General features: G+C 42.1%; 2 long non-coding RNA genes across 5 annotated transcripts; one reads left to right on the top strand and one right to left on the bottom strand.

Annotated features, from left to right (window-relative positions):
* Positions 1–3,595: 3,595 nt before the first annotated feature.
* On the bottom strand, positions 3,596–9,467 carry LOC129436463 (uncharacterized). Its single transcript, XR_008641836.2, has 3 exons — positions 7,429–9,467; positions 6,247–6,391; positions 3,596–3,975 (listed from the first exon to the last, which is right to left on the bottom strand). It is a non-coding gene; the product is annotated as an uncharacterized lncRNA (long non-coding RNA).
* Positions 9,468–9,571: 104 nt separating this feature from the next.
* On the top strand, positions 9,572–17,799 carry LOC141359367 (uncharacterized). Of its 4 annotated transcripts, XR_012365812.1 has the most exons (7): positions 9,573–9,740; positions 9,823–9,928; positions 10,030–10,117; positions 10,645–11,374; positions 16,595–16,700; positions 16,802–16,889; positions 16,976–17,799. It is a non-coding gene; the product is annotated as an uncharacterized lncRNA (long non-coding RNA). The 4 variants fall into 4 exon arrangements; XR_012365813.1 differs by having other exon boundaries at positions 9,572–10,117; positions 17,417–17,799; XR_012365810.1 differs by lacking the exon at positions 16,802–16,889 and having other exon boundaries at positions 9,573–10,117; positions 17,417–17,799.
* The last annotated feature ends 6,309 nt before the right edge of the window (positions 17,800–24,108 follow it).

The following is a 24,108-nucleotide window of genomic DNA, read 5'->3' as shown; positions in this document are numbered from 1 at the left end:
AGGCTGGGCAAGGAAAACAAGATGGAGAATTGGACCGAAAGAGAACAAAGCTAAGTGAAATCATTAATTCACCACCGAAGTGACTGTTATTGATGTGACTGCGTATATTGGAAGAACACATGAAATGGAGCTGAGGGGAGAATTTAGCAACAAAGCCTCTGATGTATGTGTGGCCTCGGATGCAGGAGCCATCTGCAAGAAAGAGGGAAGTAGTCAGTAATTAAAGGGACAGTGTGCTATGTTTGAAATTCGTTCTGCTGTTGCCTTGCCATTTGCTTGAGTGCTAATACTGTCACTTCAGTCTATCTCTGTTATTGAAAAGTGTGGGAACCGAGTGAGCAGAGGAAGGAGGAGCTCAAGGATTGTGGTCTCAACGTACATCTAAGTTGCCCTCTGTCCCAATCGTTTGACTATCTCAGGAACTACCAGTCAAACGTTGTGACGCTGACCATATATCACCGTGAGTGTGTGGAGTGTTGTGGGTGAGTCTTTTTAAAGTGTGTACACTTGGGCAGTTGTAGTGCTGTGCTAATGTCAGTGTTGTCAGTGGTCACCTCTTAGGCTGACGAAAGAGCCCTGTGATAGAAGAGTGGAGTGGTGGCGCTGGGTGGCTGCCTTATATACTTACACGATTGAGACCTGTTGACCTCTCTCCCAGCCCGGTGGTGGCATTCTCCGACCGCAACAAGTAAGGTTTTGCTGTGAACATTGCGTTTAATACTGAAGGAGGAGGAACTAGTGCATTGCCTGTTGTGTGGGAAAAGTGTACTTGCTGTCTGTGTCTATAACTATACACTTGTGAGTGTTTCCAGATGTCAGCCCATGTCCGAATCTCTTGCCCTGTTGTCTGAAGGAAAGGAGATTTGAAGCGGTCGGTCTCACTCTGGCGGTACGCTATATGACACGACCCTGTACCACAACCTACCTATCTCGGAGGTACCAATAGTGGACGTGCCAGTCCAAATACTGCGGCAACAGCAGCCTGCGTCTCCATCTGTCCCTTTCCCGTCTGAAACCAAAGAGGTGTTGTATCGCTCCCTGTGTGTTCACTGGAGTATTACCATTATTGAAGGAAATTTGTGTGTCCTCTGCTGTCAGTCTGTAGATCTGAGCCAAGGGCTCTGTGTCATCGTGGGACTGTTCCCCTACCTGCTGGGAAGTCAACGGTCAAGTGTTCATCAGATGTCTGTCTTAGTGAGGAAGACTAGAAGTTGCTGTGTGCCCACACGTCTTCTCCAATTATCTGAGCCTAGAAGGGCTAAAGCCCCGTGCCTGCGCCTGTCCACTTGCCCATAAGTCAAACCCATTTAGAGCCAAGTCTAGTGTACTCACCTGAAATCTTCCCTGTACGTCCAAAGCCCAGAGCTCAGTGTACCCATCTGTATACTTACCTGTACGCCCAAACCCAAGAGCCAGTGTACCCACCGGTAGACTTCCCTGTTAGCCCAAAGCCAAGATCCAGTGTACTCACCTGTATACTTACCTGTACGCCCAAAGCCAAGAGCCCAGTGTACCCACCTGTATACTTCCCTGTACGCCCAAAGCCCAGTGCACCCACCTGTATACTTCGCTGTACGCCCAGAGCCCAGTGTACATACCTGTATACCTACCTGTACGCCAAGAGCCAGTATACTCATCTGTAGACTTCCCTGTAAGCCCAAAGCCAAGAGCCTAGTGTACTCACCTGGATACTCACCTGTACGCCCAAAGCCCGGAGCCCAGTGTACTCACCTGTATACTTCCCCGTACGCCCAAAGCCAAGAGCTCAGTGTACGCATCTTTATACCTTCTTGTACGCCAAAAGCTCCAAGCCCAGAGTTTTCACCTGTAGACCTTTTGGACGCCTACAGCTCTAAACTCCAGGTACCTACCTGTCTTACTTACCTGCATACATACCTGTGAATGTTCTTCTGAGTCCTGGCAGAGAGGCTGAAATAATCCGCCTGCAGGGCACTCAAGAGCCTCGAAGAGGGAGAAAAAGCTGAGAATACTCAATTATAATTCAGGTGTGGACTACGAAAGAGGAAATAGACAAAGAAGATTTACCTGCTGGTCCCTGTGAGAGTCAGAAGTGACTCGGAGCCCGATCCACAAGTTCCAGAAACCTACTCCTTTTTAAAGGAATAGTCTACTCATTTTCAATATTAAAATATGTTATTACCTTAACTAAGAATTGTTGATACATCCCTCTATCATCTGTGTGCGTGCACGTAAGCGCTGGAGCGCGCTGCAACGCTTCGATAGCATTTAGCTTAGCCCCATTCATTCAATGGTACCATTTAGAGATAAAGTTAGAAGTGACCAAACACATCAACGTTTTTCCTATTTAAGACGAGTAGTTATACGAGCAAGTTTGGTGGTACAAAATAAAACGTAGCGCTTTTCTACCGCGCTAAAGCTCATGTGCACTAAGTTTCAGCATGCCTCAGTTTCTATGGCGATAATAACTAGCTCTTGTTTTGAAAGTCACGCATTTTCTTTCTCCCATTTTTTTATAATGTTATTATTAATAAATCATATCTTTTCTGAAATCTAAAAAGTTTGCAAAGGGATGGTAGCAAAAAAGCAATGCTAATGTCAAGCCCATTGCACTGAACGAGTAAAGCTCAAGCTGACTCAAGATATAAAAATGCAAAGCTGTAATGTAAAGTCACCTGTCACCCAAACAGCAAGTAGACTTTTGAATCTGAAATAATTAGTGGATTAAGCTTTTTTTATCGGCAAGAGAGAAATAGAAAGAGAGGCACGTTTACTGCTTCTGCTCTATCTAATAGCAATTGTAACCATTATAGCTTCAGTCACATTTATAGTCTATAGACCTGCACTGTCTATCATTAATATACTATATATAATATAGACCCTTTTAAAACGCACGTGACCAAATAGGCTGTGCGTGCATTTTGTCAATGGAAGTAGTGTTATTCCCCAGTGTAAGCAAAATACTGTTTCCCAGCATCAACAGTGACCAACAGTGTCAGCTTTGTTCATGGCAACGAAAGGTTGAGGTGGGTGGATTAATGAACTAATTTAATATAAATGTTCAATGAATCAAAGTATTGTGTTGTGTCACACATTACTTGTTCATTACTCTTTTTTTTGTCTGTGGGTACACTGTAAAAAATTACCTGTAAATTTTACAGTAAAATACTGGCAGCAGGGTTGCCAGCCCGTTACTGTAATTTTTACAGTATTGTCGCTGTAATTTTAATTTACAGACTTTTCCTGTATTTTCTTATTACTGTAAAAAATGCTGTAATTTAATTTACAGACTTTGCCTGTATTTTTGATTACTGTAAAAAACTGTATTTTAAAACTAAGGCTGTATTTTTTTTTACAGTAAGTTACTTTTAATTTAGTATGTAAATGCAGTATAGTATTCTAATGATTAAAACTGGCCACTGAAATACATTTAAGGCAAACATACCATAACATGTTGTACATAACTTAATTCACCTATTATTTCACAAAATTAAAAATTAACACAAGCTTTAAAAACAGTTCAAATTTATTTAATATATAACTTTTACATTCGCATGGAAAATTTCAAAACATGTATTTTGAATGTTTTTTTTTTAATGGACATGAAATATAAATATTTTTAAAGTAATTGAAACATGTACACTGTGTGGCCCATCACACAGAAAGAGGAATATCTAAAAAACTGCATAACTTTAAAGGCACAATATAAAAAATATTTAGCTAGAGGTTGCTAAATAACGATGACAACAACAATAGCTTGATGATGCTGTAAAAGAGTGTGGAACAATGGGTCTTTACCTTCACTGTTGATAGGAATCAAATCCAATAGGACTCACAAATAATTTTCATGGATGACAAAATGAAATGAAGATTAATTGTCACCACTGCAGGAAAAGTCCAGTATGTCCAAATGACCTCAAGCGATTCCAATAAACTTCTGGTCAAGGAAAACAATTCGGCTCCAGACTGTGTTCCATAACAGGTTGCGAAAGGCGGCTAAGCAAAAATAGAAGGACAATATATTAGATATTACAAAACGTAAGTATACAGTTAAAGACAGATGCATAACAAATACAGTCAGAAACAGAGCGATGTCAGTGGCTGTTTACACTTATTAAGATGTGTTTTTGTCGATCGGATCAAAAGTGGACGAGAGAGACACATAACGTTTGGACCTGGTATTTAAATCCGTATCTTTTGTTCACTTTTGACCAATTCTGTCCTGCATACTTTGAGGGGGTGGTCTGTGAGACTGTGGGCGAGTCTCTCTGTTAAACACGAGCGAGAGTAATGATGAGTTTATATGGACGTGAACTAATATTATGTCAGAGTCAGCTGCTTGTGATGTAAGTAAACCTGCTGCACAGTGTTTTGTACGTGTACATGTTAGATCTTTCTCTGATATTTCAGCGCAATTGACGAAATAAGATTGTGCAACTTTCACACGCTTGAAAAATGAAACTACGCGGAGATCAGCCACTTTAGTTTTATCAATGAAAGGCTAAAAATAGCACTGTACATAGTGTGTTCGCGCCAGATGTCAGAAAAGATGTAAAACATTGTGTTTAGTACCTCAGATTAGATAAATGGGCGGAGACATTTGAACACATTTAACCACATGTGAATTTACATTACTAGACTAGAGAACACTACACTAGAAAAAGCTCTAATATATTTGTCAAAGAGTGACTTTTTGGGGCGGAACTAAAGTTGGTGGAAATTGGTTCCACCCGGACCGTAAAACACAAACACCGGCACTTCTGGGAAACTCCCGGAGGAAAATCAGGTTTCATCAGACACAGGTGTGTTAAGTGAGTGTGGCGATTATTGATTGGACAACGGGGAGAAGAGGAGGAGTATATCAGAACCTCAGAAGTTGCAAACGGTGCAGTTTATTCTAGCCGATCTGGTGAGAGGAGTTGAGTGTCTGGGCGAAGTCAGCGTTGTGAAGGCGGAGGATACTATTGACTGAGTGAAAACGGAGTTAAGGACACTAGTGATTGGGCTGAGTATATCACATTTAAATGACGATCTGTGAAACAACACATGCAAAACAATAACATACTCTGAGTAACAGCAATAGGAATACTTACCGGTAGTGCCGCAAAGGGAGACCGCCAGCGATTGATAACTGATGGTGTGAAGAATATCCGAGAGCTCGAAGGAGAAGGAGACAAAGGAAGAGTGTTATCGCCGTTTGTGAGTACCTCTGAACATTTGTAAATTACATCATATTGGAGAGTAAACCATCAAGAGAGTGTTGTGAGTTTTAGCATACAGGTGAGCGGCCCCACTGTGGAAAGGAGTTGTGGGTGAGCCACAAGTACAGGAAGATGCAAGGGGTCGCGACGGTCACAATTCGACCCTCCATTGCAATCAGCGCCCAACGAATCTCAGGATGAGTCCTAGTCAGCCGTGGTTGTGACCCTATTTCACTTAGAGTGTGTGTGGTGCAGTGGGTGAGTCCTTGTCCTTGCCGTGAGTGTGTACACTTGAAACCTTGCAGCGTTATGCTGTGTTTGTGCTGTCAGTAACCATCTCTAGGCTGGACGAGTCGTGTTGAACCAAGTGGACGTCAAGGCTGGTGAGGTAACATCTTATTTATATGCCATCCGCGACTTCCTGCATGGATACCCTACGTTGACGCCCTGCATCGACATCCTGGATCTTCCTGTCCCTGCGGAGGCGATGGTGAACTAACCAAGTAAAAGACTCCCCCATAATTTTAAGTAATTTAAATAAAGTTTTGTTTTAATTATACTTGCGCTCTCTGTGTGTCTGGTCATTGGGGTACTCTTGGGACCTCCTCGAGGTGGAAACTAGAAAGGGGTGCGACTCACGACACCTGTGGTCCGCTCCGACCTGTGACATATTCATGTACAAAACACTGTGCAGCATGTTTACTTACAACACAAGCAGCGGACTCCGAAATAATATTAGTTCGCGTCCATAAAAACTTGTCATTACTCCCGCTCGTGTTTAACAGAGAGACTCGCCCACAGTCTCACAGACCACCCCCTCAAAGTATAGAGGACAGAAGCGCTCAAAAGTGGACAAAAGAAGAATTTAAATACCAGGTGTAAACGTGATGTGTCTCTCTCATCTACTTGTGATTCGATCTATAAAAACATATCTTAATACCAAGTGTAAACAGTCCCATAGAGTGATGATAGATTAAATACAGTCAGATACAGATAGAGGGATGATAGCTAGAGATAGTGAATAATAAAAGAAAAAGAGATCTTTGTATGTGTATGTACTTCTTACATTTCAGAAACTCCACTGCAAATCCATCACTTTGCAAAGAAGAGTAGCAACATGTAGGTTCACTGCAACCTGTTTCTTCTGTACCATTTGGCCTGATGTTTACTTTTCCTCCTGACTTCTTGTTCCTCTCTCCAGATACAGATCGCTTAAAGAGTCAGAAAATAAATATAATTCAGATTGGTTTCAGTTTTTGAGGCATGTAATTGTTTTTAAAATTAGTCAATATGTTAAAGCATTGTTTCTAAACTCCAGTCCTTAGGACCCACCTCCCACAACATTTTCAATGCCCCACTAATTTACTAACCTAATTTAGATCAAACATATAATGCAAGTTCAGATATATCATATCTACTAAATGTGATCATATATATTTAAAGGATTACTCTATTTCCTTTAAAAAAAATCGAGATAATTTACTAGATAAGGGTCTTATCTAGTAAAACGATTGTAATTTCCACACACAGATAGCCGTGTGGCACGCCAGCGTGACCTCACGTAATGCGTTATGACGTCAAAAAGTCATGGAATACATATGCGAAACTACCGCCCTAGTGTTTACAAGTGTGGAAAAAGAGGACCGTTCCGACGTTGTTGTAGCCTATGTGGAATGATACTAATTAATGTCTTTGTGTCAGTTTATTGTTTAAAATGTTACGCAAATTGTAACGTGCTTACGCAATTACGCAAGGTTGTGCTGGCGCGTCACACGGCCGGTGGAAGACAAAAGTTGTGGTTTAAAAGTGCAAATTTTTTTTCTTGCCAAAAATGACAATCGTTTTGCTAGAAAAGACCCTTATGCCTCGTTTGGGATCATTTAGAGCCCTTTGAAACTGCAATTTTAAACTGCACTAAAACTGTTAAGTGTTGGGGTCCATAAAGTATTAAAATGAAAAAAAAATCCTGGAATGTTTTCCTCAAAAAACGTAATTTCTTCTTGACTGAACAAAGAAAGTACTCAACGTTTTGGATGACATAGAGGTGAGTAAATTATCTGGATTTTTTAAAGAAAATTAAGTAGTCCTTTAATATTGACTAAGTTCGTGTGAAAGATTGAAATCAATGTAAAATCAGTGATTGAAATCAAAATTTGATGCCCAAAATACCATAATTATAAGACTTTAGAATGAATTTCATAAACAGGGTGACATATGTAATGTGCTGAAGATTTAATAGCTACTGTACCTTTGAATGAAGATGATATGCTGTGAACAGAGTGGCAAAGTCAGACAGGAAGCTGGGCTGAATGCATCCAGTGTCTCCTAAAACAAATACATGTAACAACAGTTATTTTTAACTGTACTCTTTATCTATACTTTATCTTTACTATTTATCTTTTTACATTTAAACCATATTTTAATGTTAGGGTAAATTACCTCTTTATTTTAAGCCAAATAACTTAACAAGAGGCGTTACAAACAAACAATAAGCAAATTACACAGTGTATACCTAAAAATATATTAATTATATTGAAATGTAAGCCCCTATGGATGTCAGATTAAAACTGAAACACAAATAAACAACTCTCTGTAAATAGAATATATAATTTTAAATGTTTATTTGGATTTGCTCTTACCTCTTCACCTGCCTGTCCAATTGCTCACCCCACTGTAAAGATATTTACAAATAAAGCACTGTACTGTACACATGTGTATATATAAAAGGATTATGAAATAAGGAAAAACATTATTAATCAAACGAAATCATCCTGAAGTAATTTAAAGCTAACGTTACCGGGTTAAAGCACGTCTCATTCATATCCCGTGGACGACTTAGTTCCTCAACTTTCTCACTGAAGCATGTAATTAACGTAGGAACCCAGTTAAGGCGGTATGTTTGAAATACTACAACGACCGCGTGGCTAAAACCCCGCGTCTCATTCGCGTCCCGCCGACGAAGGAGTTCCTGTAAATCCTACTTTTTGTCACGGAATGTAACTCTTAACGTAGAAAGCCAGTTTTTGTCCGTAGCTGCTATATTTAGCGTCGGGGTATGTGTGAAATACTACCGCGACTGTGCTGTTTAAAACCCGCATAGGTATCATTCGCTCCCGCGAACGGGGGACGGATGCGATAACATGGGCGTTTCCAATATGAACCACGAATATAGATACTTTCATATACTACTGCACTTACCAAATATTAAAAAAACAAATACATGAATCACTTACCACAGCTGTGAATCACTCCTGGTGGCGCTTCACAAATCTCGACCGTTGAAGATCCCACAATGCAATCTGAAAATTTGAAATTTACAACAATACTCTGTATATTGGGTTAAAACGCCATGCGGCCCCACAATGCATTGCAGTTTACAGCAATTTTCTGTATTATTAGAAAAACAGCCCGCTGCTGTAAAATAATGCTGTACTTTTTACAGCAATTCGTTACAGTGTACCACCACAATTAAATTCCAGATCTGTGGGAAACACTGTATATTGAAAGCATTATTACACTGTTAAGAACCTATTTTAAATTGTTTGTAGAAGGTGTGATGTTTGGACCTAGATCTCTTTGCCTTTACACATTTTGACCAGCAGGTGTCGCCAGCGTGTATGGTGTTTTAAATGCTACGAAATAGTGAATCTTTTTTTGAAGCAATTGCTTTAGTTGTTTTAAAGCTTCAAAAAGGTTTGTTTCTCCCATCACTGAGGTGGACACCACCCACGATCACATGACTCTTCTTAGCAGCACAATAAAGGATGACGGCTCCACTTAGTGGAGTAATGTTAAAGTTTTATGTCTTATTACAGAAATAAAGCTATAATCTTGCATATTCTTTTTTGTGTGTCTACTGCATATTGCAACAATATCCTCTGAGATTTAAGCTGTTTCTGGGTCAGTATGTCTTCCTTAAATTGTTTTGCCAAGTGTTTAGTTCAATTCAGATATTGGATACGAGTTGCTTTTAAAAGATTGTGTAAGTTAGTTGTCCAAAAAAAATCAAATACAGGCAACAAATTGGAAATGGGCATCAAGATTTGCAATGTAAATTAGTGGTGGGTGATACTGTAAAATTTTGTATCGATCCGATACCAAGTAAATACATGGGCAGTATTACCGATACCAATACGTTTTACTTTTAGAAGCATTCACTTGAATTTACATTTTCCTGTGAGTGTCATTATTTGTCAGATGAGTGTAGCCTGATTTATATGCTAAATCTGAGTACATTTTCATGACCACTATTTTGTGTATGTAATTAATCATGTGCATGTTAAAACATATTTAAAAAAAATATATATACATCATACAATACATCATAACTTGTCATGACACCTTGACATTACCAAGACCACATAACTTGACATAGCAGATTAATGATCAAACTTAAGAAACTACTTAGTGTAACAGCATGAATGAGGTAAGTGGTGGTGAGTGACACCCGTGATGACCAATCAGCAGTGAGTATTGGCTATATTAGAGCTGGTTGGCTTTAGCTTGGTATGCGTCACGTCCGGACCCTCCCCCTTTTCGCTGTGTTGATGGTGGCTTACGGTATGTGTTGTTGTTGTTACGTAGCATGCTGCTAACTCTTCACTGTACATATAACACTAACGATTTGCGCGCTATATTGCAGCTTGGCTTTCCATCCGTGCAGTGGTTTTGTTGCTACAATCTAGCCCTCCTGTTCTTGATGTAGTTTTACGGTTGCTTTAGCGAGGAGCTGTTGACTGCCCTTTCCGGTAAGTGAGCGCTGTTTTTGTATCACAAGGTCAGGTTTATTTAAAAAGGGCTGGATGATTAAAGGGTGGGTTTTTGGTAATGTGTAGTCCCTGTATTCCAGCGTAACCGTGGGTGATCTGAATGCTGTGCATGCTTGGCCGTGGCTTGATACTGAAGCCTACCTAAAACTTTTTATCTATCCGCTTGTGGTAAGTCGAGGTAAGGGTATTAGTGGGGAATTTTAATTGTAATCTGGGATCTGCAATGATACAGGCTGTTTGTTTATATTTTGTAGGATTCTCCCTTTCACTTTGGCTGATTATACATTTCAGCTTTAGTTTCATTTTCTACCGCCGCTGTGTGCTGCATAAACTTTGCTAAGTTGCACAGTATTATGCTGGGAACTGTTGCTGCTGTCTGGTTTCTGTGAAGTGTTCAGTTATATGGAAACGTCCTGCTGAGCGGAGAATCGCGTAGCATACTCGAGCTAAGCGTCTGTGTTTGTCGGTCTCAATTGTAGCCTTACTGCTGCTGCTTAACTTTTTCTTTTCTTTTTTTCTGAATAATTGTATGTGGATTTTTGCATTCGTTATTAGTTAGTTTAAATTGTATTTCTTTATTTTGTTCTTGTTTAAATATTTGTGTAATGGAGTGTGTTGTGACTTTTGTGATTTATTTTGTGTATGTCTGATCAATATTATTTTTGATATTTATTTTCTGTTTAATTTTCTTTCAGGAGCTGAGGTCCCCACGGGTGACGGATCTGGTGGTGGTGGTTGTACTATCCCAACGTTTGCTGTGTTACACCTTTTTGGAGTGTATGATTTGTAATCTAAGTTCACGGTGTGGTGTGTATATGAAGTGTGCTCTTTGACAACGTGCGCCGGTGATCACTCCTGTGGGTAACCTCAGCCCTGTTGGTTATATTTGTTTTGATTTATTTTGTATCCAGCTGCCACTTACCGCATCATTTGCAGTAAGAATATTGTTGAGATCTGAAGTGATGCGATCCATCTTGTCTCGACATTGAACTGATTGGAGGTGTAACATACTCCTTTTAAAGAAAAATTAACTGTTCTATTTTTTATTACTGATTAATAAATTTTGTATTTTTGATACTCATGTTCTCTGCCTGCCTTTAATTATATATGAGAAGTGAACCTGTGTGACCTAGGGGTCATTTTTGTTTCCTGGGTAGTTCCCAGGTGGCGTAGTCAAATTCCCCTGCAAGTAGGTGAACTTGCATTGATAGCAGTAGAGCGTCTCTCCGCCACATTTGGCGTAGTCTCGGCAGGATCTCTATTGTGTAGTGCAGAGACGTGAGTATCATTTTGTGGTTAGTATTGGTATTTTGTGTGTCTGTCTTTTTTTTCCTCTTTCTTTTACAGAAACCAGGCAGCAGTATTCTATTTTGTGAGTTAATGTGAGGAGCATCCCCACTGGGTCTTGTCTTTTCATCGTTAGTGGTGAGTGCTTGTGCGTTTTACCAATATGGATGATGAATTGCGTGAGTTGAGAGAATTAGTAGCCCAGTTAAGGGCAGATAATGAAAGATTGCGACAGGAACCAGTGGCGAGTGCTCTGCCTGGCCCCTCTAATGTACCAATTCCAGCCACCGGAGATCCCCCACTCACTGGTGCGGGTGCATCAGCGACGGATCGATTTGTCTTTGTCCCTCGGGATCGTAGGTGCCCAAAATTTAATGGTAGGTCCGGCCTTACGATCGATGAATGGGTAGAAGAGGCTGAGGCCTGTATGCGACTTCGCCATCTCTCTACAACTGATCAGGCATTTTTTTTGGCTGATCATTTGGAGGGTGAGGCGAGAGAGGAGATTCGTTATCGGCCAAGGGATGAGAGGGAGGATCCAAACAAAATTATTCAAGCGTTGCGTGAGTTGTATGGTTGCACGAGTTCTTATGTGGCTCTTCAGGAGTCCTTTTTTTCCAGGAAACAACAGGACGGGGAGACCTTGTTAGAGTTCTCCCTGGCCCTGTTGAATCTCCTGGAAAAGGTGAAAACTCAATCACCCCATGGTATGCCAAATGCAGACATTTTATTGCGGGATCAATTTGTGGAACATGTGAGTGATGGTGCTTTACGACGTGAGCTGAAACAATTAGTCCGTCGCCAACCCACTATTAAATTACTGGATGTTCGCAGTGAAGCTATGCGTTGGGAACGTGAGGGAATGCCTGGGGGGTCACGCGGTCGAAGTCAATCGGTTCCATCTGCGTATGGCATTCAGTATGGGGTACAGGGACATCAGCATACCCATAGTAATATCTCGTCGACTTCTGAATTGAGTGAATTGCGTGAAATGCTAAAAAAGCAGCAGCAACAATTAAATCAATTAACTCAAAGTGTGGCTCAGATTCAAAATCCCCCTGCACGGTCGCAAGCATCTAGGCTGAGTCAGATTATTTGTAGAAGGTGTCAGCAGCCTGGTCATTTTGCCAGAGATTGCGATCGGGAACGGAGGCCTTCCCATTTTCCCGCCTCACGTGTAGATACAGCATCAACTAGGGGTGGGCAGTCACAGTCCAGGCAACCGTCGGAAAACTAGTTCCCGCTGAGCTGCAGAGCCACAGCTCGGTCGGGGAAAGGACAGGCTCGGGTGCTTTTGGTAATTTAGATTTTATGTCTCGTCTCATGTCAAAGTGTCCGCAACTCGACGTGTGTATGGGTGGGGTGAGTGTACCTTGCCTGGTGGACACTGGCTCTATGGTGTCCACCATTACGGAGAGTTGTTTCATGACAAATTTTGGGTCGAGGGGTCAAGAACAACTTAGGTCGTGCCATTGGTTACAGCTTCGGGCCGCCAACGGTCTCTCAATTCCTTACATTGGTTATTTGGAACTTGACGTACAGCTTTGTGGGCGGGTAATTTTGGGTTGTGGAGTGCTGGTTGTCAAAGATCCTCCAGGTAGTTTGTGTGCTCGGGTTCCTGGGGTTCTTGGAATGAATGTCCTGAGCCGCTGCTACCGGGAGCTCTTTGGCCAACATGGCCCAAGTCTTTTTGATTTACCCGGTGTGTCACAGGCCCCCACTTCGGTTTTTCAGGCACTACAGTATTGCCATCGCGTTGAAATTCAATCAAGTCCAAATCAGGGGGGTCGAGTTAAGGTGCGGGGACATCGGACGTGTCGCATCCCAGGGGGCACCATGAAATTGGTTGCCGTAACATGCTCTGCGCAATACTCAAGTGGTACGGTACTTTTTGAGCCACCAGATACTGGTCTTCCAGCCGGTTTGTTGGCATCTCCTGCTTTGGTACAAGTGGACCGGGGTACAGCCTATGTGCCTGTGGTTAATGTAGGCACAATGGATGTAATGATGTATACTAGTACAGTTATAGGCACTATTAATCACGTTTACGTGGTTAGTTTACCCCCAGGGGTCACTGAGGTTCAGGAAGTCTCGGCTAGGGTGAGTTCTCAATTAGTGGAGGCGTCCCCTTCGGTGCAGGAGCAGATTAATGAAATCGATTTATCTGTGCTGTCAGTGGAGGAGCAATCCAAGGTAAAGACCCTATTGCATAAGTACTCATCTGTGTTTTCCTTGCATGATGGGGATTTAGGATGTACCAATCTTATTTCACACGAGATCCCTTTGTTTGATGAGGTCCCTGTGCGGCAGCGATACAGGCGTATTCCCCCCTCTGAGTACGAGGTAGTGAAGGCACACATTAACCAGTTGTTGGAAGCTCGCATAATTCGCGAAAGCTGTAGTCCTTACGCTTCACCTATCGTTTTGTTTAAGAAAAAAGACGGTAGTCTACGCATGTGCATGGACTACCGTCATTTAAATTCAAAGACACGGAAGGATGCCTTCCCCCTGCCCCGTATTGAGGAGACGTTGGACTCGCTGGCAGGGGCCTGTTGGTTCTCCACCATGGACCTTGCCAGCGGGTACAATCAGGTCCCGGTAAGTGAGGTAGACCGCCCAAAGACAGCTTTCTGCACTCCGTTCGGGCTTTTTGAATGGAATCGGATGCCATTCGGGCTGTGCAACGCCCCCAGCACCTTCCAGAGATTGATGGAACGGTTGTTTGGGGACCAACAGTGCCAGTCCCTCCTTTTGTATCTTGATGATATTGTTGTGTTTTCCTCCTCAGTTGACCAACATTTAGCTCGAATGGAGGTAGTTTTACATCGGTTGTGCAGGGAAGGGTTGAAGGCCAAATTGTCAAAGTGTGCCTTTTTCAGACGAGAGGTGCAGTACTTGGGTCATGTGATCTCGTCAGAAGGGGTCTCCACAGACCCAGGTAAGATTGAGGCAGTTTCTCAGTGGCCGCTGCCGACTAGTGTGTCAGGGTTGCGGTCATTTTTGGGGTTTGCTAGCTATTACCGCCGATTTGTGGAGGGGTTTGCGAAGTTGGCCGCCCCCCTTCACAGATTGGTGGCTGAGCTGGCAACTCCAAAGCGGACAAAGCGTGAGTCTCAGGAGTTTGCGGAGGCGTGGTCTACTGAGTGCCAGAGTAGCTTTGAGGAGTTAAAGTGTAGACTGACAACAGCCCCTGTACTTGCCTATGCTGACTTTACACTCCCTTTTATTTTGGAGGTAGATGCCAGCCATGGAGGGTTGGGGGCAGTTCTTTCACAAGAACAACAAGGTAAGGTGCGTCCCATCGCTTATGGTAGTCGAGGTTTGAGGCCCACTGAGCGCAATACTTCTAATTACAGTTCTATGAAACTGGAATTTCTTGCGCTCAAGTGGGCCATGACCGAAAAATTTCGTGAATATCTATTAGGACACAAGTGTATAGTCTACACTGACAATAACCCCCTTAGCTACCTGACCTCAGCCAAGTTGGGTGCCATGGAACAGCGTTGGGCTGCCCAGTTGGCTGCTTTTGACTTCGAGCTGAAATATAGGTCAGGCAAGAGCAATCGCAATGCTGACGCTCTGTCCCGTCAAAACCCCCCTGGTGTAGCAGAAATTCAGGGTTGGTACCTGGGTGCTGCTGTTCCAGCTGCCTTGCGTCAAGCTGGCCAAGAGGGATTGGTGACTCAGGTAAATCAAATTGTATCATTTCCCGGTAATTCCACTAGTGATATGTCCATTAAGCAGCAGGCCGATTTGGTTATTGGAGAGATTCTGGTGTTCTGGAGGCGTAAATTGCCACCTAGTTCTGAAGAACGTAGGAAACTGTCTAGGGCTACGGTGATCTTGTTGCGGCAGTGGAGCCGCCTGGTGGAGATTGAGGGTGTGCTTTATCGTCGGGTGTATCGCCCAGATGGTGGGGAAGAGGTCCTGCAGGTGCTATTACCGGCGGCCATGAAGCCTGAGGTGTTGACGCAGCTGCACCAGCTGCATGGGCACCAGGGGGTGGAGCGCACCACGCAGTTGGTGTGGCAACGGTGCTACTGGCCCGGGATGTCGGTGGATATTGCTCAGTGGTGTCAGGAGTGCGAGCGGTGCCAGTGTGCCAAAGGGGTTCAGCATGCCCCCGCTGCCTTCATGGGGCATCTGTTGGCCGCACGGCCAAATGAGATCCTAGCATTGGATTTCACAGTGTTAGAGCCCTCGAGCTCTGGTCTGGAGAACGTGTTGGTCATGACCGACATTTTTACTAAATATACCTTGGCTGTACCCACCAGGGACCAACGAGCGGAGACGGTGGCGCAGGTTTTGGTAAATGAATGGTTTTGCAGGTTAGGCGTACCGAGTCGCATCCATTCAGACCAGGGCCGTAACTTCGAGTCGGCTCTCATTCAGCAGCTTTGTGGTTTATACGGAGTGGAAAAATCGCGCACTACACCATACCACCCGGCTGGTAACGGCCAGTGTGAACGTTTTAATAGGACGTTGCACGATTTGTTGCGCGCTTTACCAGTGGCGAAAAAAAGGGATTGGCCATCTTGTCTCCCTCAGGTTTTGTTTGCGTATAACACTACCCCTCACCAAACCACAGGAGAATGCCCTTACTACTTGATGTTCGGGCAGGAGCCTAGACTTCCGGTTGACTTCCTGCTTGGTAGGGTTGAGGAACCGCTGGCTGGTAGTGTCCATCGGTGGGTCATGGAGCACCAGGATCGGTTGCAGGTGGCTTTTGAGGGTGCTCGTGAGCGGTTGGGGGTTGCAGCCAATCGCCGAAAAGCACGGCATGATCTACAGGTACGAGAATCCGTACTGAAGGAGGGTCAGTTGGTATATCTCCGCGATTACAGCGTGAGAGGTCGAAACAAAATCCATGACCAGTGGAGCTCTGTGTTGCATCAGGTCATCAAGGCACCCACAGGGGAAAGTGTGGTGAGGAGGACTGGAAGGCGTACTGCCGGGCAGCACCCTAATGTACACCACCTCCCACGGTCAGTGGGGGAAGGTACTGTGTCTAGTATCGTGAGTAGTGCAGTTGTTGCTCTGTTTCGTCCAGGGGATTAAAGTGTTAGAGGCCAGGTTTTTGCGTAACTCATCGTCGGGGCGACGATGCAGAAGCTGGGGGTGGATTGTAACACTATAAATGAGGTAAGTGGTGGTGAGTGACACCCGTGATGACCAATCAGCAGTGAGTATTGGCTATATTAGAGCTGGTTGGCTTTAGCTTGGTATGCGTCACGTCCGGACCCTCCCCCTTTTCGCTGTGTTGATGGTGGCTTACGGTATGTGTTGTTGTTGTTACGTAGCATGCTGCTAACTCTTCACTGTACATATAACACTAACGATTTGCGCGCTATATTGCAGCTTGGCTTTCCATCCGTGCAGTGGTTTTGTTGCTACAATCTAGCCCTCCTGTTCTTGATGTAGTTTTACGGTTGCTTTAGCGAGGAGCTGTTGACTGCCCTTTCCGGTAAGTGAGCGCTGTTTTTGTATCACAAGGTCAGGTTTATTTAAAAAGGGCTGGATGATTAAAGGGTGGGTTTTTGGTAATGTGTAGTCCCTGTATTCCAGCATAACCGTGGGTGATCTGAATGCTGTGCATGCTTGGCCGTGGCTTGATACTGAAGCCTACCTAAAACTTTTTATCTATCCGCTTGTGGTAAGTCGAGGTAAGGGTATTAGTGGGGAATTTTAATTGTAATCTGGGATCTGCAATGATACAGGCTGTTTGTTTATATTTTGTAGGATTCTCCCTTTCACTTTGGCTGATTATACATTTCAGCTTTAGTTTCATTTTCTACCGCCGCTGTGTGCTGCATAAACTTTGCTAAGTTGCACAGTATTATGCTGGGAACTGTTGCTGCTGTCTGGTTTCTGTGAAGTGTTCAGTTATATGGAAACGTCCTGCTGAGCGGAGAATCGCGTAGCATACTCGAGCTAAGCGTCTGTGTTTGTCGGTCTCAATTGTAGCCTTACTGCTGCTGCTTAACTTTTTCTTTTCTTTTTTTCTGAATAATTGTATGTGGATTTTTGCATTCGTTATTAGTTAGTTTAAATTGTATTTCTTTATTTTGTTCTTGTTTAAATATTTGTGTAATGGAGTGTGTTGTGACTTTTGTGATTTATTTTGTGTATGTCTGACCAATATTATTTTTGATATTTATTTTGTGTTTAATTTTCTTTCAGGAGCTGAGGTCCCCACGGGTGAAGGATCTGGTGGTGGTGGTTGTACTATCCCAACATTTGCTGTGTTACACCTTTTTGGAGTGTATGATTTGTAATCTAAGTTCACGGTGTGGTGTGTATATGAAGTGTGCTCTTTGACAACGTGCGCCGGTGATCACTCCTGTGGGTAACCTCAGCCCTGTTTTGTTATATTTGTTTTGATTTATTCTGTATCCAGCTGCCACTTACCGCATCATTTGCAGTAAGAATATTGTTGAGATCTGAAGTGATGCGATCCATCTTGTCTCGACATTGAACTGATTGGAGGTGTAACATACTCCTTTTAAAGAAAAATTAACTGTTCTATTTTTTATTACTGATTAATAAATTTTGTATTTTTGATACTCATGTTCTCTGCCTGCCTTTAATTATATATGAGAAGTGAACCTGTGTGACCTAGGGGTCATTTTTGTTTCCTGGGTAGTTCCCAGGTGGCGTAGTCAAATCCCCCTGCAAGTAGGTGAACTTGCATTGATAGCAGTAGAGCGACTTCGCCACATTAGCTTTATGGGTTAATAATGGAATAACCCAGATAGCAAAAAAATATCTGCATGGCTTCTTTATGCCGCCAGCCCCAAGCTGTCGGCTATAGGTGCGTCCCGCTGGTGGGGATGAAACTTTTGCCGCCGAATACGTCACTCCCATTTGTTGCGAGATGCCGCCAGCAGGCAGACTGCTTAATTTATGCTTAACCTTCAGACCTGTTTGCGATTACGCCCTTATGACGCTTACTGCCTCCAGAGCACCACCGGTGGTCCGCCGACTCATTGCTATCTGGGAAGATGGCTAACTGTAGAAGCGTTTAGTCCACTGTCTAATAGCCTAATTTCACAGATCACTTTTTTAACCGACAACCGGTTAATTATGTTTGACTGTTGTATTAAACTTTTTTATAAACTGCTAATAGTTGCTATTAAAAGTTGTTAATATTGTTGTGCATGTTATTTTGTTATTGTTTCTGTATTAGTGTTTGGTATTCAGTTTCTGAAGGGTTTAGGCACAAGCCAACAGTTTGGTGACACTGTCTGAGCCTTACATCATAATTTTATAATTATTCACAGTAATACCCTATATACCGGGGTAAAATAGGGAGGCGGTTTGATGGTATCAAAATTTGGATACCGCCCAAGCCTAAGATTAACACATAATGACATTTTAATGACACATTTAATTTGTATCACTGGTAAAAAAAAATGTGGTCAGAAAAATATTCATGACACAATTACAGTATAATGGCCTCATGACAGCCAGTGTCAAAACCCAAAAAGCTAGGTAGTTCCTTAAGTTTGATAGTTAATCTGCTATGTCAAGTTATGCTGTCTCGGTAATGTCAAGTTGTCATGACAAGTTATGATGTATTGGTTTATGTCAAGTTGTCATAACAAAGACATCTCAAACAATGTCATCTTTGCATGAAAAATTACGTAACTGAGCGATTGACACTTAATGACACTTAATGACAAGTGTCATATCATGATTAAGAAGGTCATGTCAGTCTTATGCAGACCCCTTCAAGTGAAGTGTTACCACTTCGTCTAAATATTCTCACAGCACTTACACTTTGCAACGGCTTGTAATAATAAATTTCCAGATAATTTATGGCCACTCTTTCTCTACTTTTTCTCTACTATACTTTCTGCAGCTAGAAATACCCTTCCTTCATATGTTAAACCATTAAAGGCGGAGTCCATGATGTTTGAAAGCCAATGTTGATATTTGAAATCACCTAAACAAACACGCCCCTACCCCAATAGAATCTGGACCTTCTGTTGATAGACCCGCCCCACACATACACAACCCGGCATTTGATTTGATTTGATTGGCTATAAGTGTGTTTTGGTAGTCGGCCCGTCTCCTTCTCCAAACCGTTTTTCAAACATCGTGGACTCCGCCTTTAACATACATTGCTGTTCCATTTATTCTGATAATAAAAATAAAATATAGCTGCAAGCAGCAATACCGGGGGTCAAGCCAAAAGGGCACAGAATGAAGTAAATTTGAGTTTGGATGAGCAGTTTAAAGAACCTAAGGAAACCTTATGTGAAATCTCTCCATTAACAGTGTGTCAAAACACAGGTCACAAACTGTTACAGTGTTGTTTATGAGTCAAAGAGCCCACCCTCATGTCTCTACATATTTCTGATGCATAGAAAAGTTTGCAGTGGTTTTTTAGCAAAAAAGCCATTCACTAGGTGGCGCTATGACAAAATCGTGCATCCACCCTCAGGTCATGACTGTGTTACATATAGCTAATTTATACACTTTAGTTTTGTAAAGAAACAGTTGTATGACCATAGTTGTATGGCTTGCTTGATATCAAAGGTTTTATTCAATTATGAAGCCAACTAGTGTTGCAAGAATACCTTTTTTTGTGTGACCTCAGACTCTAATCATACATCAGCGTATCAAATCTGGTGTAAATTTTTTTTTGCAATTTTCGGCCATTTCTGAAATTTTAATATAACGCCAATAGAGTTTTTTGTTCAGAAGGTAATGTGTTGTTCTTCCTATGGTGTTTTGGAGTTGATCAGAATAACACTCGCGGAGATATTTGCGTGTGTTTTTTAAGTGCTATTTTGCTGCGCAGGGCTAACCATAAGGCAAATTCTGGCATGTTAGGTATTGTTGGACTCGGCTACTACTAAGGACTCCAAGGAAACAAGTCCCGTGAGAATATGTCAATCACAGCCAAAGTTATAAGCGTGTAAACATTTGTCTTACCACTAGGTGGTGCTGCAACGAAACTGGTCATGCCCCCTCAGTTCCTGACTGGCATCACAAGTACCAAGTGTCATGTCAATAGGCTTAAGTTTGGCAAAGATACAGCCTCAAATCCGGAAACGGATTGATGAATCGTCTTGAGCAAAGGAATCAGACGAAACAAGAATTTCGTTACTAGGACGGATCAGAAGTTATAATCAAAAACGTAACTGCAACTTTGGACTGTTGGTGGCGCTAGCGGGTTTGAGATAGAGACTCCAAATTTGCTGTGAAAATTATGTGGACTGTCCTATATCAGTGTGCTAAATTTCATAACTTTCCTACGTACGTTTCTATGGGCTGCCATAGACCGCAATGGCGGAGGAAGAATAATAATAAAAAGAAAAAGAAAACTAACAGTTTCAATAGGGGTCTTCGCCCGTTCTGGGCTTGACCCCTAAAAAGAAAAAGAAAACCAACAGTTTCAATAGGTACAATAGATACAATAAAATTAAAGAACAAGCTTAGATTCAAGGCTCACATACACAGATATCTCCCTCCTTTTTTCACATTGGGCCTCTCGTCTCTGCGTGATCACAACACATACATAAACAATACAAAACATAGACTTCTCTAAAGTCACCTGACCTTCCAGGATTTTATGAGCTCTGGACACTAACACGTTGCCAAAACGTGGTCGCACTCACCTTTGCCCAACCTTGGCTTCATGTCTTTGCGTCATCACAACACATACATAAAACAATACAAAACATAGACTTCTATGAGTCATCTGACATTGAAGGATTTTGTGAGCTTTTGCTCTGGACACAAACACGTTTACCTAAAACGTGGTCAAACTTAGGTCTTACATTAATTTATTCAATTGCTCTTATATGCATTCATTCATTAAAAATTGACACTGGTCAGGGTTTACCTTCAGCAGACCAAACAAGGTACTACACAGAATATGCTAATTAAATATGTAGTGGCAAAAATCTTAGCTTAATTCTTCAATAGAAAAAACTCAAAGGCAAAGGTTCTGGGTGCCAAACAATATTACTTTATTTGCTTGAGACAAACAAAGTAAGACAATCCGAAAACATCAGCATGTATTCTAAGATCCCTCTGAAAACTTCAGCCTCTGACCTCTGTCTTTATACATTCAACTACAAAACATTTCTTTTTCATGATGACATACACTCTTTATCTTTAACCTTTTGGTTCTCGACTCGCAGTAATCAGGGCCGGAGTGGGACTCATTTTCAGCCCTGGAGTTTCATGCCTTAGACCGGCCCACTTTAGTTCACGACTGACTATTAAAATAATATCTTTAAACCCTCAGTACTATAAGTCTGCAGTAGTGCGCTGCTCTCTGCAGCCTTGCAATTCACTGTATTTTTCAAATCATATTCTGTGCAAATGCAGTAAACAATTTAGGGATGCACCGAATCCAGATTTTTTAGGTTCGGCCGAATCCCGAATCCACCGTTTAAGATTCGGCCGAATCCGAAACCGAATACCGAATCCTACTCGCATCCTTATTCCAACACAGTAAAACACATTAATGAAGTAAAAAACGTCCACAGCAGTGTATTTTTCATTTTATTTAATTTTAACTGTACATTATGCCATGATGACAAGTTGGAAAAACTATTTTGACAATTACCATAAGCCTATGCATAATGAAAGCGATGCGTTGCGACACGCTCGTTTTTCCAATAAGCAAGCAGCTCCGCGCTGAAAACTATATTTAACTTTGAGTGAGAAGCTCCGCTCGTCAATGTCAGTCTTCACACGGCCGTCCAAATACAGTGGAGGAGGGGCAGGACATTACCACAGCAACCAACCGGCTCACAGCTGAAGCATCACAGCTACCAAGCGCTCGGCTGAAAAACAGCTGGCATTTGGGGTCCTCAAGGCGTTTTCAGCGGTGTTTAAAAGTGATGGTGTGTCCAGCTGACCGAAAGAAAAAGCTCATCTCCACGTCAGCACCCGTCGTGACGTCGACCAGCGTAGCGCAAGCCTAGGGTTCGGTTCGGTGGAAAAAAAATCTAGGATTCGGCCGAACCCGAACCCCGCCAAAAAGCCCAGTATTCGGCCGAAACCGAATCCTGGATTAGGTGCATCCCTAAAACAATTATAATTTTGGCCATAATCATGCAGCCCTACCATAAGACCATAATATTACTAAAGTAAACTTATTCAAAAACTAAAGGAAACAAATGTGTTTGTGTTTTCCTCTATATTTCTATTTCTAAAAAATTGTGAGTCTTGAGATTAACTGCTGGGTTGATAACGTTTGGAAACCCCTGATATACAATACACAAGCAAGATTTATCAAGTATGCATTGGAAACAAATGGAAAAAATCTGTATCTTTTTTAGTACTTAGATCATGTCTATTGCTAAATAATGTAGGCCTACATTGTGTTAAAAAAAAGAAAACATCATGGATATACTTTTGAAACTAGTTTTTTTTCAAATAAACTAATGAGTTTTGCATCAAATAGATTTTTGTTCCTCTTGCAATAAACGATGAATAATGACTATTCAATTCATCTATGACTTGGATAAAAAAATACGTTTTGTAAATTCTTTTCCTTTAAGAGGCCAGCCCGTTTGTATTAAGACGCGCTCAAGTTTATTTAAAATATAATAGACGCGCGGCCGGCAAGCGCACTCAAAAGACGCGCTCAAGTTCATTTAAAATATAGATGCGCGGCCGGCAAGCGCACTCAAAAGACGCGCTCAAGTTTATTTTAAATATAGATGCGCGGCCGGCAAGCGCACTCAAAAGACGCGCTCAAGTTTATTTTAAATATAGATGCGCGGCCGGCGAGCGCACTCAAAATAGGCGCTCAAGTTTATTTAAAATATAATAGACGCGCGGCCGGTGTTGTGTCGAACTCAGTTCCCCCTATGTTTCCCTTTAGTGTAGTGCTTTTATAGCGTTTTCATCACGTTACATTTAGAAAGATTAAAGATTTGAATTGGTTATACTAAAAAGGCATAATATCATGTATTTTATAATACAATTTATTAAATATTTCATACATTTGACAGTTTTCTATTAGGGTATTTCTTTTAAAATATAGCCTGTCTTTTTCTTTTTTCTTTTCTTTACTGATTGTTTTAAAAATGTAATGTTTGCATACATAATTAAATAAATATTATACATATAATATGATTCATACTGTAAAAATAATTGACTTACCATTAAGAACAATACGGATACATTACAGAAATGCACACATATACATCTCAGTAGCCATTAAAACTTTAAATATATAAATAATAAAACCTACAACGTGATAAAAACGCCATAAAAACACTACACTGAAGGGAAAAATAGGGGGAACATAGGGGGAACAGACTTCGACACAACACCGGCAAGCGCACTCAAAAGACGCGCTCAAGTTCATTTAAAATATAGACGCGCGGCCGGCAAGCGCACTCAAAAGACGCGCTCAAGTTTATTTTAAATATAGACGCGCGGCCGGTAAGCGCACTCAATATAGACGCGTCTGAAACAAAACTCGTGTTCAAGTAAGCGCTTTGAAAACCAGAAGACAGCGGGACGTCCTGCGTTTCCCATGCGTTTAAGATGTCAATGAACCCTAATGCAAGAATTCTTCCAATAAGTGGTCGGGACTCGGGACACAATCAACTTGTGCATAAAGCGGGGGGAACATCTCTCACCCGCAAATACGCGTCATCCCGGTGGCATGACAACACCGGCCCTCGTGGTAAAAAAAAACAGACCGGCCCACCGGGAATCCTCCCGGTTCTCCCTATGGCCAATCCGGGCCTGGCAGTAATTATTTGTTACACTGTTGACTTCCCAGTTTAATTGTGGCGAAAACACAGTTGGGATTCTTTTGAAAAGCAAACTTGATAACAGTGAATATAAACTAAAATTGAATGTGCTAATTTTTAACTCTTTCCCCGCCATTG

The sequence above is a fragment of the Misgurnus anguillicaudatus genome, chromosome 23 (genome assembly GCF_027580225.2).
Source record: "Misgurnus anguillicaudatus chromosome 23, ASM2758022v2, whole genome shotgun sequence".
NCBI lineage: Eukaryota > Metazoa > Chordata > Actinopteri > Cypriniformes > Cobitidae > Misgurnus > Misgurnus anguillicaudatus.
This window is presented reverse-complemented; position numbering and strand designations above follow the sequence as displayed.